This window comes from Lolium rigidum, chromosome 7, assembly GCF_022539505.1.
Source record: "Lolium rigidum isolate FL_2022 chromosome 7, APGP_CSIRO_Lrig_0.1, whole genome shotgun sequence".
Classification (NCBI taxonomy): Eukaryota; Viridiplantae; Streptophyta; class Magnoliopsida; order Poales; family Poaceae; genus Lolium; species Lolium rigidum.
This window is the reverse complement of record NC_061514.1, coordinates 19,191,114-19,209,154: the sequence shown is the minus strand read 5'-3', so window position 1 is coordinate 19,209,154 and position 18,041 is coordinate 19,191,114. Positions and strand designations below refer to the sequence as shown.

Below are 18,041 nucleotides of genomic sequence, written 5' to 3'. Positions count from 1 at the left end.
CGAGGCGGCGTTGGCCGCGCCGCCCGTGGCGTTGCCGCTGCCGAGCCAGAAGGGGTACTTGATGTTCACCGCCTGCCCGCAGCGGTAAGAGGGGCAGACGGCGACGGGAACGGCGGGCTGTGCGGCAGCCATGACGAGGCTTGCGAGGAGGGGGACGAGGAGGAGGAGGTAGAAGCTAGTCGTCGGCATTGTGGAGGTGGCGCTGGAGCTGGACAGGGGATGGGAACTCTGGAATCAGCCAATTCACATAAGAAGCTGTCTTCTCGAATCATCTCAGTACTCAGTTGCATGAGCAGAGATGGTGATCGGCGTCGTCAGCGTGTTGAAGCTATCGGCCTCCACGGCGAGAAGCGCGTGTTGAAATCCAGGAAGGTCTCTTACGCCGACGCAACGACTTCGGTGTTGCCAATTAACCTCCAAGCACGACGGCAACTGCAAGGAGGTCAAGAAGAAAGAGCACGTACACACTACGTCACGTATGCCAATTTACGGCACTTTGCTGCTGGCATTTTTCCAATGTGCCGTTAATGGCAGGTTTAGGCGGCATATTTTAATTAGTGCCACTAATGGTTACCTAATTACCGGCGTTTTAAAAAAAATGCCACTAAAGCTGGGCAACCACAGGCATAACTGAAAGTGCCGCTAAAATTTTGGTGATTAGCGGCATTCTCTGAAGTGCCGCCAAAGTTTTGGTGATTAACGGCAGTATCAAGTGCCGGCATAGCTAGGAATTAGCGGCAGTATCTAAAGTGCCGGCAAAGCTTAGATGATTAGCGGCACTTTGTTGGATCCCGCCAAAGTTCTATGTTAATTTATTGCAGAGTTTCAGAAAAGCCTTAGAGTGCTTAACTGAGAAACACAGGGACCTTTCAGTAAATAGCCGAAACAGAAGATCTGCCTTCGTTCCCCTTCCCAAATGCGCCCCCGTGCTCCCACTCCTCCGTCGTCCGTCGTCCGCCCCCAAACCCCGTTCGCCACCACCGCTGGTCCTCCGCCGACCGCGGGAGGGAAGGGAGGCGGCGTGCCCGTCCACCACCACCGCGGGTCCTCCGCCGTCCGCGTCAGGCTCGCCGCCCCCCGTCTTCTAGGCCACCACTCCATCATCTTCCGGACGTGGGTGGCCGGGGCATTCAAATGGATATGGTCTGCGCCACCTTCTCCGCCGATGTCGTCGCCGGTCATTCTGGCCATCTCGCCCACCGCCAAGCACGGACTGGCTGCGCCTTTCTCCCCCATCTCGTACATACGGCAGCGAATCGTCGATCCCGACACCCCGCGCTGCATGTGCTAACCCTAGCCACCTCTGCCTTCGATGCGACGGCGGCATGGACGTGGGTGGCTGCTGCGGTGGTGCTGGTGCTCCTCGTGCGGTGGTGCCGCTCCAGTGGTGCTGCCGTGGTGCGGCTCCGGTGGTGCTGCCGTGGCCTCCCGTACTTGGAGGAAGGGGCGGCTTCAGCAGCGGCGTCTACACTCTACACCGTCGTCGACTCGTCGCCCGCGTGGAGATAGTGAACTCAACCCCGAGCTCCAGGTAGTGAACTCGACCCGTCCACATATCCCCTTCTTCCTTTCTCCAGGTAAACTTATTGCTGTGTTTGATTAAACTGAATGGTCGTTAGGCTACTTGTACACAACGTGTTTGTGGTATTGCCTAAATGCCCAACTCAAGCGCTGAAGTGGGGAAAATTCTTTGGATGCCCAACTCGAGCTGAGAAATGCTTCCACATCTGCATATTTGGATGATTGAACTATCTACAGTTTTGGGAATAGAGCTTTTGAAACAATGTTGTCATGGCTGGTACGTTTCATACTCACAATCTGTTGAGAATACGTTATCTTTTGTTATGTTGTGGCATGCTCCGTTACTACTCTTATTAGATTTTTGTTGATGTACGTTGTAACCTAAAGACAAATGTGCCTTTTGTATGCAGATTGCTTGCATCGTCATCTATATACATGTTTTTATCTTATTACCTTGCTTCTTATGTTCAGTAAAGTTACTTGCCGGTTTTTCCTCTTGTTCCTTATACAGCCAAATATTTGGTCTCCACTTAGTAAAGTTTGTTTCCAAATTTTTTTTCTTATGGTGTGGTATTAACCCTTTTATACAACTACAGGGATTAAAGTTCTAGCGATATAGATAGAAATGTTGCTCAAGATGCTCGAAGGAATTCATAACAATCAAGTTCACAAGGATTCAACTCCAGCAGATACTGTAAGCTCACATGCCTGTCTAGAGAACTTTACCCTTCAATTTTGGGACTTCGGCAGTCTAAGTTCGTATCCATTTTCCTGATGTCAAGTTTTGTATTAGCTTAGATTTTTCGTAGTTGAATATGTAACAGGTTCTAACTTGTGCCAACGATTATTATTTGCTTTCTGTTGTGGAAACAAACGTTTATTTAGGCCCTTCTAACCCCCAAGACGCATTTTTATAGTGTCTTGTTCTTTCCTATACAGAGTATAATCCAGGTACCTGCAAATGTATGCCTGACAGCTAGGTTATGCTTGGAGGCATGATGCCTCTGTTAATCCCCCATATAATATATATGAGAAATTATGTGCATAACGATTTGTAAGGTAAAAGGGAAATTGGTTCTCACATGTTTTGGTAGTTCGAGGATTAAACAATGGTTTTCGTTACAATTCTGGTTTTGTGCTAGTATCTCCATTACTATGTTGGTATTCAACTAATTGTTGATGGTTGTTGTATGCATAGTGATATGTCGTATAAGATATATATGATGTTTAGGTAAGATGTCGGGTTTCTCTTCTTTTTCATTTATGAGCTTTGCGATACTCTGGTTGTATTTGCATCTAGGCTTTGGTTGTTTGAGGTTCTTAGGCTAGTATATTTATGTACTAAGGTTAATCCTTTCCTGTACAAGTACGTTTCTAAATGTTACTCTGAGTCTCTTATTCTAGCAGAGTACCAACCTGGTCACTTTGTGAATACATCTATTGCTGGCATGTCCATCTCTACTGATCCCTGCCAAACTGAGACATCAAATTCGAATTTCAGCAACAACAGAAACATGTTAGTGCTCAGAGTACTAGATGTACTTCATTATCTAGGTTCAGATTCTTAGGAGAAGAGTGAGAGCCCAAGGAACCATGAGTTTGGCAAAATGTCTGAATTAGATGATGCACCTTTGTTTAAGAGTAATAGTACAGTGCTTAACATCTGAACTTTGTAGTTCCTAACAAAGCCGGTAGGACTTTTTTTAGCGAGTTTATCAAACTAATTCCACATTATTTATGGCTGGAGTTACTTTCTAATTTTTTTAGTTTATCAGTCACCTCACCTTTTTTGCCTTATTGCTCAAAAACCAAGCATAGGAAGCCATTTTTAATGCAGACAAATACTCCCTCCGTTCTCTTTTATAAGACGTTTTAGCTCTTTTATAGATTCGCTCACTTTAGTTTGCATCTAGTCTATTTTTAATGTGTAGGTTTTGGTTCATATCTAGTCCACTTTAAAATATCTTAAGTGTCTTATATTAATGAACAGAGGGAGTAGGTAACAGTGAAACAGAGATACTGTTTCGGCGTTAATATAGCACATTCACACTAAAAAGTTTAATTGTCAAATTGTTTCTTTATTTCTGTATGCGTCTTATCTATACCCCAATTTTCAAAATAGAAGTATTTGCCTCTTTCCCAATTTCAAATTATATACGATAGCCCTGGTGATAATGTATATAAGATTATAAGGTGCCCCCATATTCGAAATTGGAGCTTTGTAATCTTTGACTATCAATCTTTCCGACAATATATATGACTGTTGACAGTAAAGTGGCACTAATGTCTCAAACTTGAAAGTAGCTTATATGTTCGTACTGTTTTAGTTATGTGTATATATATGGTGAAACAAACTAATGGTAAACACTGTTTTAGAGACCATGCCAAACGAACCGTGCTAATTACTGATTGCACCGTTTCCTAATTTGCTTAAAATATGGAAACAAACTTAGGATGATAAGTGGGGGTGGGGCTGGGGGGAAGTGGTATTTCCTTGTCATATTCCTGGTTCTGCTTTATCCAAGTATTCTGCTGTATTTGTTTATGCTAGTATCAACATTATACCATTATTATGTCCTACTATTTGGGTGGAGATTTTTGGCTCTTGGGCTCCAGTGACCTACTATTTGGACATTTATGAGTTTCAAAAGACACTTTCCGCTACTGTTTGTGCTACATTATATTTTGTGTTGCTATTGTTTACTCCGATTTAGGCACTAGGAATGAATATTGCATTCATTCGAGCATAATAGTTCACCATGTTACCCTTCCTGTCCTACTTTTATGTTAGAGTTATCTCAACAGTATATTTCGTTTACTTGTTACCCTTCGTATTGCTATTTTGCTTATTTTATTATCTTCTGTGATATTAAGGTGTACAGTTGACAGCAACCCACAGTGGTGTTGCACATATATTCTTGAGGCATCTGATCCCTTATTTGTGGAAATTGGGAAGTCTTTTATTGAAGAACAAATCAAAGGTAGGATGTCTTACTTAAAACTGAACTCCAATATTATGATGCATGGTATTTTGATCGAGACCTACAGTAAATAGTCTTTGAGAATTATTATCATGAACATTGGCTGCCTAAAATATGGTCTTAGTTTGACCTCGCTTCTGAAGAGTTTTTGATATACGATCTCTGAAAAGCATTCGAGTATCCATCTACTGCTTCTCCAGTCTTCATAGTTTGTTGGGCATATTTTGACTATTTGTGTGGTAGGATATCCTGGGATTGGTGTGGTAGCAAAGAATATCAGTTGATTGCCTTTGCTTTGAAAGAGCATGAAAGGAATGTTTTTTTTCTTCATCTATATGTTTGTGTTGCGTCTCATCTAGATGCTACTCATGCATAATTATTTGAATCTGGTTCATGTTTATTTTGTGGTTGTAGTTCTTAACTATTGAAAAACTTTGTTGGTATTTTGTGGTATGCCTTTGGCATGCTCTCTAATTTTTTTTTGTTGCATGATACTTTATGAGGTATGTTTCTGTTTTCTTCTGGTAACTGTCCTTTTATCTTCAGGTCTGTACTTCTAAAATGATATTGAGTGACCGAGGTTGATTTCGAAGATTATGTCTCTAGGCCCGGATAAAATCAGCATGTTATGTGATTGTCTGGATATGTTTGATTGAAGATTCTGTAAGTTAGATTGTCTGGATATGTCATCGTGTCTTGCAACGATGAGATCATGTTGAGATTTGCCTTTATAGTGTACTGCTGGATATGTTGGTTGCAGACCATGTTCAGATTTGCCTTTATAGTGTACTATTGCATATGTTGGATTTGCAGGCAACTGCTGCTTGCATAATTGTCATTAGTTGGAAACTGTTTGCTGGAGAAATGTGCCTCTAGGTCCATTTGGAAGCACTAGATTCTGCCTTGAATTCTATTTGCTGGCATTTATAAAAATGCCTTGGTTACAAATTACTGGCACTTTTTAAAGTGCCTGAAAAGGAAATAGTGGCAGATTCAAAAATAGCCTGCATTTGTATTTACTGGCACTTTAAATATGTGCCAACAAAATTCTATGGCGGCACATCAGAAAATGTTAGAAAAAGATTTAGCGGCACTTTTTTAGATGCCAGTAATAGGAATGCCGACACTTCTGTAGATGCCAGAATAAGATTTGGCGGCACTTTTTTAGATGCCAGTAATAGAAATGCTGGCACTTTTACAGATGCCAGGAATATTTTTAGCGACATTTTTGGAAAAGTGCCGGCAAAGGTTTTCTACGACATTAGTAAATGCAGCACTTTTTTTTATGCCTTGAAAAATCTTTGCTGGCACTTTTGATGCCTTTGCCGGCACTTTTTAATGCCTGCAGTCCAGGTACGTGGTGTAGTGACAGGTACAGGCTGCTCTGCTGCAGCACGTGGCTCGTTCGCGGCCAAGACCTGGACATGGATCGATCAGTAGCAGCTGCTGTCGTTTCCAGCAGGAGCACGGCCACCTTGACCTTGCGCCGCCACGGACGGCATCACGCGCTCTAGCCTACATACTGACTTACACGACATGTACATGGAACCTGCTACAGTGCTGCTACACGCGCGCAAAGAAATCCGCCCGAAACACCTCCAGAATCAAGCCATGCTGCCTCCGTGTTCGCCCGTACGGAGATTGCTCTGTTTTCTCTTACTCTGCTTCTCATTTGCTCCAACACTTGGCGTCGGCGGCGATGGCCACGACGCTCGGGGAGCTGAAGAAGGCGCTGAGAGGAGCGATGATGGCCGAGATGAAGGAGATGCGGGTGAAGGCGGAGTTGGCGGCGGTGAGAGGGAATAACGATGACGGGGAAGAGAACAGTGCTTCCGGTGAGGTCCAGGGTGCAGATGCAGGCGACTAGGCAGTGGGCCCGAGTGTCGTCGGCGACGAACTCTGAGGACATCGGCTCCGAAATGGACTGCCACGCCCTCCTCGCCATCTATCAGGGAGTGCCGGAAGACGTCCTTGCATCCCTCGACACGGCAAAGCAAGGATGTGAGTTGTGAGTTGTGAGGCGATTCAGGTCGTGAAGGGGATGGGAATGTGTTTCTGAATGAGCAGAAAGTGAAGCCAGAACTTCCACCATGTTCATAAGCACGTAAAGCATTATGCAATCCTTCTCTTCTGGCGAAATGTTCTCCACTTTTGAGGCACCGGCCTTGCCACCGGGATATTGGAAGAGCAAGAGCTTTGGGTCACGCTTGGGCTCGTCGGAATTGTACCGAGCGACAGGGTTATGCTTAGTGGGCACATCATTGGCATAGTACAATGTCGTGGCGTCTGCCATCTCCTCGAGGAGAGTTGCCTCAGCTATGTATGCTTCAATCCTATTTTTGTTTCCACATTTGTACCGAATATACTTGAACTCTCTCTCAATACAAAACTGCTAACGATACTGCACCGGTTCCCCCAAGAGTGCCTCGTTGGCGAGATGCACAATGAGATGTAACATCGGAGTGAAGAAGCCTGGGGAAATATCATCTCTAACTTGCATAGCATGTCCGGCACTTGCTGCTGCAGCTTCTCAATCACCTCGGTACATATCTGCTTAGCACAGACCGTGCAGAAAAAAAAATGGCTCACCTCCGCAAGCACTCGCCAGACATGATCGAGGAGATACCCTCGAAGCATCACCGACATCGGCCGCTCAATCCATATATGATAGTCGTGACTCTTGAGCCCGTTTATTTTTCCTGTAGTAAGATTGACTCCCTTACTCATATTCGAACAATAACCATCAGGGAACATCACGTCATATTTGAGCGACTTAAATGCCTCCTTCTTGTCGGAACTATCAAGGCAGTACTTGGCACCAACCTTTTCGATTGCCCTCAGGAAGCTGCATGTATAGAGCCACCCTGTCACATATCTCCTCAATATCGACTCTAGCTGAAACATTATCCCTTGACTTGCCTAGTATGTTGCAGCAGGTGTTAAGGAATGCCTCCCCGCAATTTTTTCGGTGTGCATCATATCGATATTATGGGAAAGTTCAAGGTCCTTGTAATACTCGAGCTCCGTTATGCCTTCTTTGTGAGTCCAGTTGTGCGTTACACCAGATCCCTCAAATTGATGGTCGGGTTCCTTACTAGGCTGGAGAGCACGTAGCTCAGCATCAACAGTTGCACCATTGAACTTTGGTATCTGTTTATGTTCAAGCACAACTACGCCTTTCGTGAAGTTCTTCTTGTCAGATCTGAACCGATGCCCTCATCATTTACACCCTGCTATATATGAAACAACCAGAAATAAAATTTGCACGCTTGATCTTGTCTGGACATCAATTGTAAGAGTTGTTCATTAAATTTAGCAGTCTGTTAAGAAGACATGAACTTTGTAAATACCGTGTACTGAGCCCTTCAGCCACTCCCTCACCTGTTAGTCAGATTCTAATAAGACTTAACATTCAACTATGGGTGAAACTAATATATTGGTTCATCAATGCAATTCTATTTATCCATGACTGTAAAATAATGGTAATACATTGGTTCCATCGCTGCACTTCTACCCCCCATGAAATGCTAGTCTGAGATAGCATTCATCTTTTAGTACACTTATCAAAATTGAGAACTGTGAGATAGAAAATAAACAAGGAGTTGTAGTTCTCTCTCAAATTTGCATGTACCACATGCAAGGAATCTCACCTTTACAAGAGCAACACCTCCAGAGTCCAGAGATCTTTTTTAACAGCTCCTGCAGCTTTTCCTTGCCATAATCAAAAAGCATTTCTCAATTACAGATATAGTCTGTAACACAATATTCATGTGAGTTAACATAATTCAAATAAGATGAAAAGGAATTCACATGTCCCAGAACATTAAATCGGCACGGCATGAACCTGTTCTACTCTTTCTTCAATGTTCTTGTGCCATCTCCATCAAGAAAAACAGTGTCATCTTCAGAAACAGACACGAATTGAGCATTTCTTTAATAAAACAATTTGGTAAAAAATATAATAAGCTTAATATCCAAAGACTAATACCTTGGGATGAGAACTATACAGTATAGTGCAAAATATGCAAGATTTTGAACAACGGAACATTACTCTGACAATTAACATACTACAAAGATATAAAAAATAAAAAAATGCTCACGTTTTCTAGTAGTCATACCTTTTTACATGTACCTTACATCTGAGAATCAAAGTTCTCAAAGTTCATCACAATCTCTTCAGATATGACCTGAATGAGATATGCAGATTTCAACAAAAATTCTAAATCTCACTCAAATGTATAAATATAATCGAAACTTTTCTCCCAGTAAGGTGGGTTCTGCAAATTTGCTCTCCTATTTACCCTACAACCAGGAGCTTTTACAACACACGCCTGAATACTACGCCGACGAGTCCTGCATACATTGAGCTCATAGAGACAAATATCATCAGAAACTAAAACACCAAAGACAATCCAATAAAACAGACAAGCATCAAGTGAAGCTCAGCTTCCAGATTCTGAGCTAATCTTTTAAACTGATGTGAAGAAAGAAGTTGCATAAAGTTCGTTAATTTACTTGGTAAATCAGACAATTTGATAAATTTCACTACTGTTATCCAATTATTGCCCTGTCATATTTCTCCTCATATGTTGTTGCGGAATGAGGTAATATACTCTCCCGCAACTTGATTAATACAGAAAGCTGCTAGCCAAAAAGTGGTTGTGCCGAATGCAATATATTGCATCACATTGCTAAGTGTGGCTTTAAAATGACCACCAGGCAGTGAGAGAAGACCTCAATCAAAGGCATGGTAGTTTATATTTGCGCACGGCGAGGGCACAATCACGACCTGTGGCTACTTATTTTTCATGAGAGGAGGCCCCTAATAACGAACTAAGGCAGTTGCACCTACGCAGGCGCAAGATTCAGTCGCCAAATTGCTTTCTTCCGCAGTCCTGCAGCCAAAGCACAGCATGTGTGGCAACTTTAATAGGAACTTGCTTGTTATTCTTAAGTGAAAGCATAGTATATTCAAAGCAGCAAATTTGAGTACCAAACAAAAAACTCGTGTTCCTTACCGTGATGATATAGAGCTCCATGTCAGTTGGCAAACTGAAACTTCATCAGGCAAAACGAATAAAAAATGCAAGTAGCCATAAATTATGTGCAACAAACATTTTGATAAAATGCAGAAAAAATAATGAATAAGCTTCCACTATAATTATCAGCTGGATAACAAATCTGAATCATGAGCTCAGGAGCTCTCCATGTACCTGAACATGTTCGTTAAAGCAAAGAAATCAAATTTTGCTCACACTGTACATGCTACAATAACTCAAATTTACTAAGCCGAGATAAACCAGTGTACATCAATGCATCAGTTATATAGCTGTTCCCTGATGATTCCATTTAAAGAAAAGGATTACCATCTACCATTTAAAGAAAAGGATTAACATCTACCTGATGATAAAATATGGATTAATAGCTAGTACAAAATAATGAAATATGCAGTAATATTAGTAGGATGCTATTTCACAATAGTAGAACCTGGACACTTTCGGTACTATGGATTTTACTGTCACTTGTGCATTGAAAATAATTTAAATATTTTTTACTGAAAATATTTTTTTTACTTCCACAAGGTACAAAGTCAGAAGGTGTTATGAGAATTCAGAGACACAAGCAGGCATCTAACATAGATAGTCCATCAGAATTTGAGAAGCACAAGTACTAACATAATTTAAAGATTATGAAAGGAAAAGCATTGAGCATGAATAAATCATCCATAATGCATAAACATGCAGCCATAATCATCAGATTATGCAAAATATAAACCATCCAAAGTACAATCATCCATTTTTTACCTTCATGCGGAGATTCGGCTGTAGGTTGTGTGGTCGTGGCTACATGGGGTCAAGGTAGGACCGCTTCAGCTATACACCCTCTAATCCTACAATCCCCAAAGAATAACATGTAGATCAAATTGACTGAGAGGAGCGGAATTATCAGAACATTTCTTGATGTCGGGGGCGTGGAGGCAGGCGAGGGCCCTCGTGATGCCACCCGGCCCGGTCTCCATGTCGACGACCAGCGAGGAGGGACTTGAGGGAGGGTACTGGGAAGAGGAGGAGGCCATGGCGACCGAGGTGGAGGTGGAGGTGGAGGAGGGAGCAGTCAGGCGATGTACCGTCGTGCGTCTCATCGGACCCGTGGGGGGCGAACTGGCGGTGGCGCGGTGCTGGAGGTTGATGGGAGGTGGCAGCAGGGGAGCGGGTCGTGGTATCCTGGGGAATTGGCAGATGGAACGAGGTACGAGCGACGCGCGACGGATGCATTGTGATGGGCCTGGCCCAACTTGGTGGAGCGACGCAGTGCGGAAGTTAGCAGAAAATAAGGATGACGAAAATAGGGGAGAAGGGGAACACGTTCCTTCTTTTTAAGTAGTAGAGATATGTAATTCTATCAATAAACATGATGTATCAGACATATACTGGAATATAATTCAAATTTGGTATCATACTTCCATGGGTGTTAAGAGGAGGACACATGTATTGCGGGTGCTATTAATTCGTGTGCGAAATAAGATGAACATATAATTCAAATTTGGTACCATACTTCCATGAGTATTAAGAGGAGGACACATGTATTGCGGGTGCTATAGGTGTGCGAAATAAGATGAACACATACGACAAGAAATACAAGACGCTTGCGACCGTACGAAACGCACAAGCTTAGAAGAGAAAAGTCGTTAGCGAAGGCCGTCATATTCGCACACGGTTGGATCAAACAAAGCGTGTGCGAAAGATGTCCCGTCGCTCATGTGTACCAACTAATAATGTTAGAATGGACTAATACTGTAGAATGTATTGCCTTATTATGATTAACTTATGTCCTCGTAAAAGAGATACTACCATACTTACTTTTTACGAATAATGCTCCTGCTTTACTCTTAGAATCAAAATATCGCAATATTTAACAACATTATTTTTTACATACTTACAAACTGTTAGGGTAATATGCTTGTTGTATAACCAGGGGGCCAAAGGCCACAATATATAGTACATGTACAGGTGCACATATGCAGAAAGCTCCCTAACATATGGGGAAACTACAATATACAGATATATACATCTAACACCCCCCCCTCAAACTCATGGTGGATCCACAACACTGAGTTTGGAGAGTAAGAAATCATGCTGCGCTCGAGTTTGTGCCTTCGTAAAGAAATCCGCCAACTGCAAATCTGAAGGCACATAATGAACCGCAACAACATCATCCTGTACCTGTGCACGTGTGTAAAAAGCATCAACACAGATATGCTTGGTCAGCTCATGCTTGACCGGATCACGTGCAATACTGATAGCATTTGTACTGTCAAACAAAAGTGGAGTGGGTGTCGTAACAGAGACCCCAAAATCTGCAAGCAACCACCGTAACCAAGTCACCTCAGCAATCAACAAAGCCATAGCCCGCAACTCAGCCTCAACACTCGAACGGGAAACTGCGACATGTTTCTTCATCTTCCAAGCAACAAGCGAACCACCAAGAAACACACAGTAAGCAGAAAGCGAACGACGATCCATAGGATCACTCGCCCACGTAGCATCCAAATAGCACTGGAGCTGGAGAGAGCTGGAACGGGGAAAGAAAAGGCGCCCTGACATGAGAACTGGGCAAGGGCGCCCTGCTCAGCAAAAACACCACGCAGGTGCTGGGAGATATACTCTCCTGCAGAGTCAGCACGAAACACACGAATAGGCGTGGAATACTGAGTACGAACCATGGCTGCAAAACGCTGATAAATAGAAAGCACCTCACTGCGAGAGTGCATAAGAAACAACCAGGTGTATCGCGAAAAATCATCAATAAACAAAATATAGTATCGATGACCCCCTTTCGAAGGAAAGGGAGCCGGACCCCAAACATCCGAATGAACTAAATCAAAAGGTCACTGAGATACAGACGCACTAGTAGGATAGGGAAGCTGAATCTGTTTGGCTAGCCTACACCCTGACACGAATGCAAAGACACATCTCCTGAGACAGACCCCAGAAGACCACGACGAACTAATGACGATAAACGGGAGCCACAAAGGTGACCCAGCCGATGATGCCACTGCTGAAAAGATCCAGGTGACGAAGCAGCAACCGCGGGAGAACCGGCGAGATGAAGTGGCGGCGGAAGGAACGCGAAGCCGGTCTAACTCCCGAGCCCCGGGGACTCAAGGCTGCGAGGGCCAGCTCCAACCGGGGCCTGTGTACGGCGGTCCCGAACAGCACAAGAATCAGCGTCAAGAATGACGCGACAACCAGAATCGATGAGCTGACTAGCGGAAAACAGGTTCATCTTAAGACTAGGAACATGAGAAACATCGGGAACGGAGAAAGAGGTAGTAGAAAGGGTGCCTCGGCCGGAAACGAGGGAGAGAGGTACCATCAGCCGTGATAACACGAACATGCGAAACAAGAGAGCGAAGAGCGAGAAAGAATAGAAGACGCAGAGGTCATATGAAAAGAAGCTCCGGAATCCGGATACCACGGGGATGACGTACCGACCGTGTGGAAGGTGGTGGTCGCGCGGTGCCGGAAGAGCCGGACACGGAACCAGCGGTACCCATCGAGGAAGAGCACGTACCGGCGAGCGGACCACAAAGACCACGGATAATGTCCCGATCGAGATAGCGCAACAGCGAGAAGATCTCGAAGAACTAACCTGACGACGAGTAAGATGCGGCGGGCGTAAGCTGGGATCCCTCTGCCAGCAAGTAGAGATAGTGTGGCCAGGCCTGCCACAGTAGGTGCAAGGAGGTGACGTCGAACCACGAGGCTGCTGGGGCTGATGCTGACCCTAGAATGGAGGAGTAGGAAGTATCAGCTGTCCCGGAGGCCGCAACGAAGCCGGCGGCATAGGAGGTCCACGAGCAGATGGCACAGGAGGGCCACGAGCAGCAAGGACAGAGGGAACCTCAAGAAGACCAGCACCACGAAGACGAGTCTCCTCAGCACGAAGCTCAGCAAGTGCCTCAGAGAGCGGAACACGACCACGGGCAAGCAGGCTGGGCCCGGCGCGGCTCAAACTCCTTACGGAGCCACGACAAGAACTCAAAAACGCGGCTGAAACTCCGGATCCGCGCGCACGGTCGAACGAGCGAGGGACAGGTGGCACACACAGCTTTACGGAGAGAATCAAGCTGACGCCAAATAGCAGCACTCTGAGTGTAGAACTCATCAATAGTAGAATCACCCTGCTGAAGGGCATGCTCCTGGCGGACCATAGACAGGTAAAGAGCATCACCAGACGGCTGCTAGCGCTGACGAAGAAAAGCCCACTGAGCAGTAGCGGTGGGAAGACCCATAAACTCAGCAGCATACTGAGGCAGAACACTGGAGGTGAGAACAGCAGCAGCACGAGCATCCTCATCAATCCACTGAGTGTACTCATTCAGATCCATCCGGTAAGTCGTAACAGCAGTAGAGTGGTCCTGGACCTTCCGGTCATAATCAGCCAGAGCAGTGTCAGCAGCACTCTTAGCTGCATCCTTATCCGCCTGAGTAGCATCGGGGGCAAGGGCAACAGTGGCGGTGCAACGAGCACCGTAGGAGCAACGGGCGCGGCGGACGGGGAGACCTCGCCAGAAAGCACACCCCAAAGACGAAGACTGCGCATGTGGACGCGCATAAAGGCAGCGAAATCAGGGTAATTCGCGCCATCGAAGATCACCGGGCAGCGAGGGATCGCAACATAGCCCGAGGAAGACATAGCTTTTTTTGTTTTTTTTTTGCTTTTTTTTCAGATGGAAGTCAACTGCGCGGCCAGGGAGATCGATCCGATCTCAGCAGACGGAGAATCGGGCCGGGAGCAGAGATCAAGATCAGCAGCCGCACGGGATTAGGCAAGGGCCAGGAGCAGCACACGGCAGGAACAGCACGCGGCGCAGAAGTCAACTGCGCGGCCAGGGAGATTGATCCGATCGATTCGATCTCAGCAGACAGAGAATCGGGCCAGGAGTCAGGAGCAGCACGCGGCGGGAGCAGGACGCGGCTGGAGCAGCAAGCGGCCGGGAGCAGCATGCGGCACGGGGGCGGACCACGCGTAGATCGGGGAGATCGACCACGGGGGAGGACGGAGATCAGCGGAGCGGGCGGCCTCGCGCGGGGATCGAGGCGGATGAGTGACGGCCGAAACGAGTCGACCAGCAGAGGACGAGACGAGGAGAAGCCAGCGTTGGGGTGGCCGGTGACAAGGTATCAACTTGTCAATGCCTACAAGTAGTAGACTAGGGTTTCGTTGGATGTAGAGGGCAAGTAGATCTCGAAGGTTTCAGCCGAAAAGTACTCGACGATGTAAAAACTAGGGTTTGTGAGACAATGATTCGATGCTTTCTTTGTCCCTCGACTCCCCCTTATATAGGAGGTGGAGCCGAGGGATTCGTGATACATAAGTTTACAGAGTCCGGGAGGGTTTCTAACCCATCCCGCAAGATTACAAACAATGACTCCTATTACAACTCTAGCTTTCCTTAAGAATATCTTGGGCTTCCGAATCTTCTTATCCTTCGGGTCGTGGGCCTTCAATAAACCCCGGGTACCATCTTCGGCAGGCCCATTGGGGATGCCTATGTCAGTAGCCCCCGAGATTTTGCTTGAATCGCAGAGTCAGGGAAAATCTCCACCTTTATATTTACTCGATAACTCTGAACTTTACCACGTATCTTTGCATACGAATTTCTATATTGTACAGGGATAATGGTAGTTGGGGCTAGTTCATCTGACGGATCAGGTACTAGTTAACTGCTCTAGTGGCAATCCGCAAAAACCTACTTCAAGATCACGTCCCTGGACATGATCTCGGGATGCTGGTGTAAACTTCGACAGGTGCCGCTTAAGGTCTTACCATTCTGTCGAGTCCCAGTCATATTTTATCGGGTACCTAACGCGTCCGTTAGGATTTTTCTTCGTATCTGTTGATACGGAAAAAAGTAGCAAACCGACGTCAGAGATGGCGCCACGCCGCACAGAACGGATCTGGGGTCTTACCTTCGCAAATTTTGCGGCATTCAGAGATTTATTCGCAACTTTGGCGCTCTGAGAATATATTGTCGAGTGCTTATTCGGCTGTTGGAATAGCACATTTTATTGAGTCAACGGATGACTTATATTGCTCTCCCGATGGGAGTATATGTAGAGTTATTTGTATAACTCGAAATATACTCACTTCTTCTTTCTTTTCCTCTCTCTCTTTTTTTTTTAATAATTTCATCGGGCACGCGAACAGCGTTTCCGATGGGAGTAGCCCCCGAGGCTACAGCCAAGGACTAGTACTTGGTTGTAGGCTCAAAATTCTAATGTCTCATGTCGCTATATTGTCATTCTTTCTCGAATTTTTATATCTATCGGGTGCGCGAACAGCGCTCCCGATGGGAGTAGCCCCCGAGGCTATGATCAAATGCTTGCATTTGGTCATAGGCTCTCGCTATTTCTATTTTGTCATACTCGAATATTCCTTTTTTCCAAAGTAGCCCCCGAGCATTTGAGGAAAAACTTGTATTTGATCAAAGGCTCTCGAGATAAACAATAATCTTCTGCTGTCGCCGTTCTTTTGAAGCTTCATAGCCGAGATTTTCTTTTACCAAGGTGACATCACTGCTGACGACAGCCACGACCAATGTATCGGGAAAACGCGAGAACCGCTCTCTCTCTCTGTCTTGCGGGCCCAAAAACCCCATCAATTTGACACGTCGTGCAAGTGGGGGATACACGTCCTCCGCTTTTCCTGGCGCACGTACTGTAGCTCCTGTGCTTTCTCGTCTGTGTGAAATTACTTTTTACCCCTTGTCCACGTGTACACCATCTGTCCCGCAATCTCTTAATCCAACGGCGCGTCGATTCACCGCACCTCTATATAAAGGTATCGTCTTCCTCCTCTAGTCTTTTCGCTCGCGCCGCACCTCTGCTTCTCCTCTGCAAAATCCTCCATTGCTCCTATTGCTTCAAGCGCTCAATCCATACTCACACTCTTCGCCGCCAAACTCATTGATGCCTCCGCGCAGGCTCACGAGGCACAACACACTCGACTCGAAGATGGCGACTGAAGATCTGGGGAACACGGAGTGGGAGAGATCCAAAATCTCCCCTCAAGACATCAACCTACTGAAGAAACTGGGGATCAGCAAGAAAGAGGGCGCGCTTCGCTTTCCCAGTGAAGAAAGCTAACCAACTCCTCTAATGGAGTATCGGGTCAGTTTCGTCGACCACCTCATCCGTGGTCTTTCCGCCCCCATTCACAATTTCTTACGGGGGTTGCTTTTTATGTACGGACTACAACTGCACCATCTTACTCCCAACTCCATCCTCCATATCTCAATCTTCATTACGCTTTGCGAAGCTTTCCTTGGAGTTCAACCTAACTGGGCTCTATGGAAACGCATTTTCTTCTGTCACCGTAATGGCTCCCACGGCGTCGCCTATAACATTGGCGGCGTTGTCATCTGCGTCCGTCCCGACGTCGAATATTTCGACGTCAAATTCCCCGATTCAGTACAAGGGTGGCGCAAAAAGTGGTTGTACATTCATGAGGAGAACCATGGCTCTGTTGAAGACAACATCCCTCCTTTTGATGGCACCGAGAAAATCTACCGCCGTCGTTCCTGGGATGCAGAAGCTACCGACGAAGAAAAAGCGGCAACAGAAGCCTTGATGATACGCATTCGCCAACTCCAAAATACCCGAGGTCAAGAACTGTCGGGTGTCCAAATCACGGCGTACTTCCTTAGGACCAGGGTGCAACCTCTGCAAGCTCGCAAGAATCCCCTCTGGAAATATGCTGGCGACAAAGATGAGGATCGCTTGTCGGTGGATTTGCCGGTCAAGGATTTGGAAAAACTTGTCCGAAAAATCTCCTCCCTCAACAAGAAAGATCCTGTCCCCTCGTCTTGTCGCGTAAAGCCGTATAGCGCCACCAACGCGCTCCCTGAGGTAATGTTTGCATGGACTATTTTTTTCGAGAACAAATTTTTGTTGACGTCCCTCCCATAACTTTTTTGTCGACATTCTTCTTTTTTGCAGAATCACCCAAGTCTTGTTTGTCTTCCTCCCCTCCCTGAAGGTGGAGAGGTCGAAGAATGGGCTGTTGTCACCGACGACAACCAGGGTACTTCTCGCCCTGAGAGTGAAACCGTGGGTTCTCGAAAATCTGCGGTATCCTCTGAAAAGGAAGATTCCGAGGCTACCGGATCGGCACACTCTCCTCCCCCAGCTGTTTCTCCCAGGAACAAGAGAAAACGGGATGAAGTTGTCGACTCCGGCCCCTCCAAGACCGGCACACCTCCTGCCGAAGAAGTTGCTCCTACTGAAAAAAGGACAACTTTCGACCCTTACACCGATGCTCTCGTCAGCTCGTAAGTTCCTGCCGCTATTTGTTGTTTGCCAGTGATTGTTTCGACTATATTGTTTACTGTCTTGTCGCCTTTTGGTAGTGATGATGAGGATGATATTCAACCTATTGACGCGACTGCTCGAACGAGTAAGTCCCGTACTTTAGTTGTTTCTGAAGCTCCTCCTGATGGGGATGAAACTTCTCCTCCTCAACGAGATGCAGAGC

General features: G+C 45.8%; 1 long non-coding RNA gene across 2 annotated transcripts; it reads left to right on the top strand.

Moving 5' to 3' along the window:
* The first annotated feature begins 1,094 nt into the window (after nt 1–1,094).
* On the top strand, nt 1,095–5,301 carry LOC124669407. Of its 2 annotated transcripts, XR_006992183.1 has the most exons (5): nt 1,095–1,531; nt 1,620–1,798; nt 2,118–2,215; nt 4,396–4,502; nt 5,049–5,301. It is a non-coding gene; the product is annotated as an uncharacterized LOC124669407 (long non-coding RNA). The 2 variants fall into 2 exon arrangements; XR_006992182.1 differs by lacking the exon at nt 1,095–1,531 and having other exon boundaries at nt 1,541–1,798.
* Nucleotides 5,302–18,041: the final 12,740 nt, after the last annotated feature.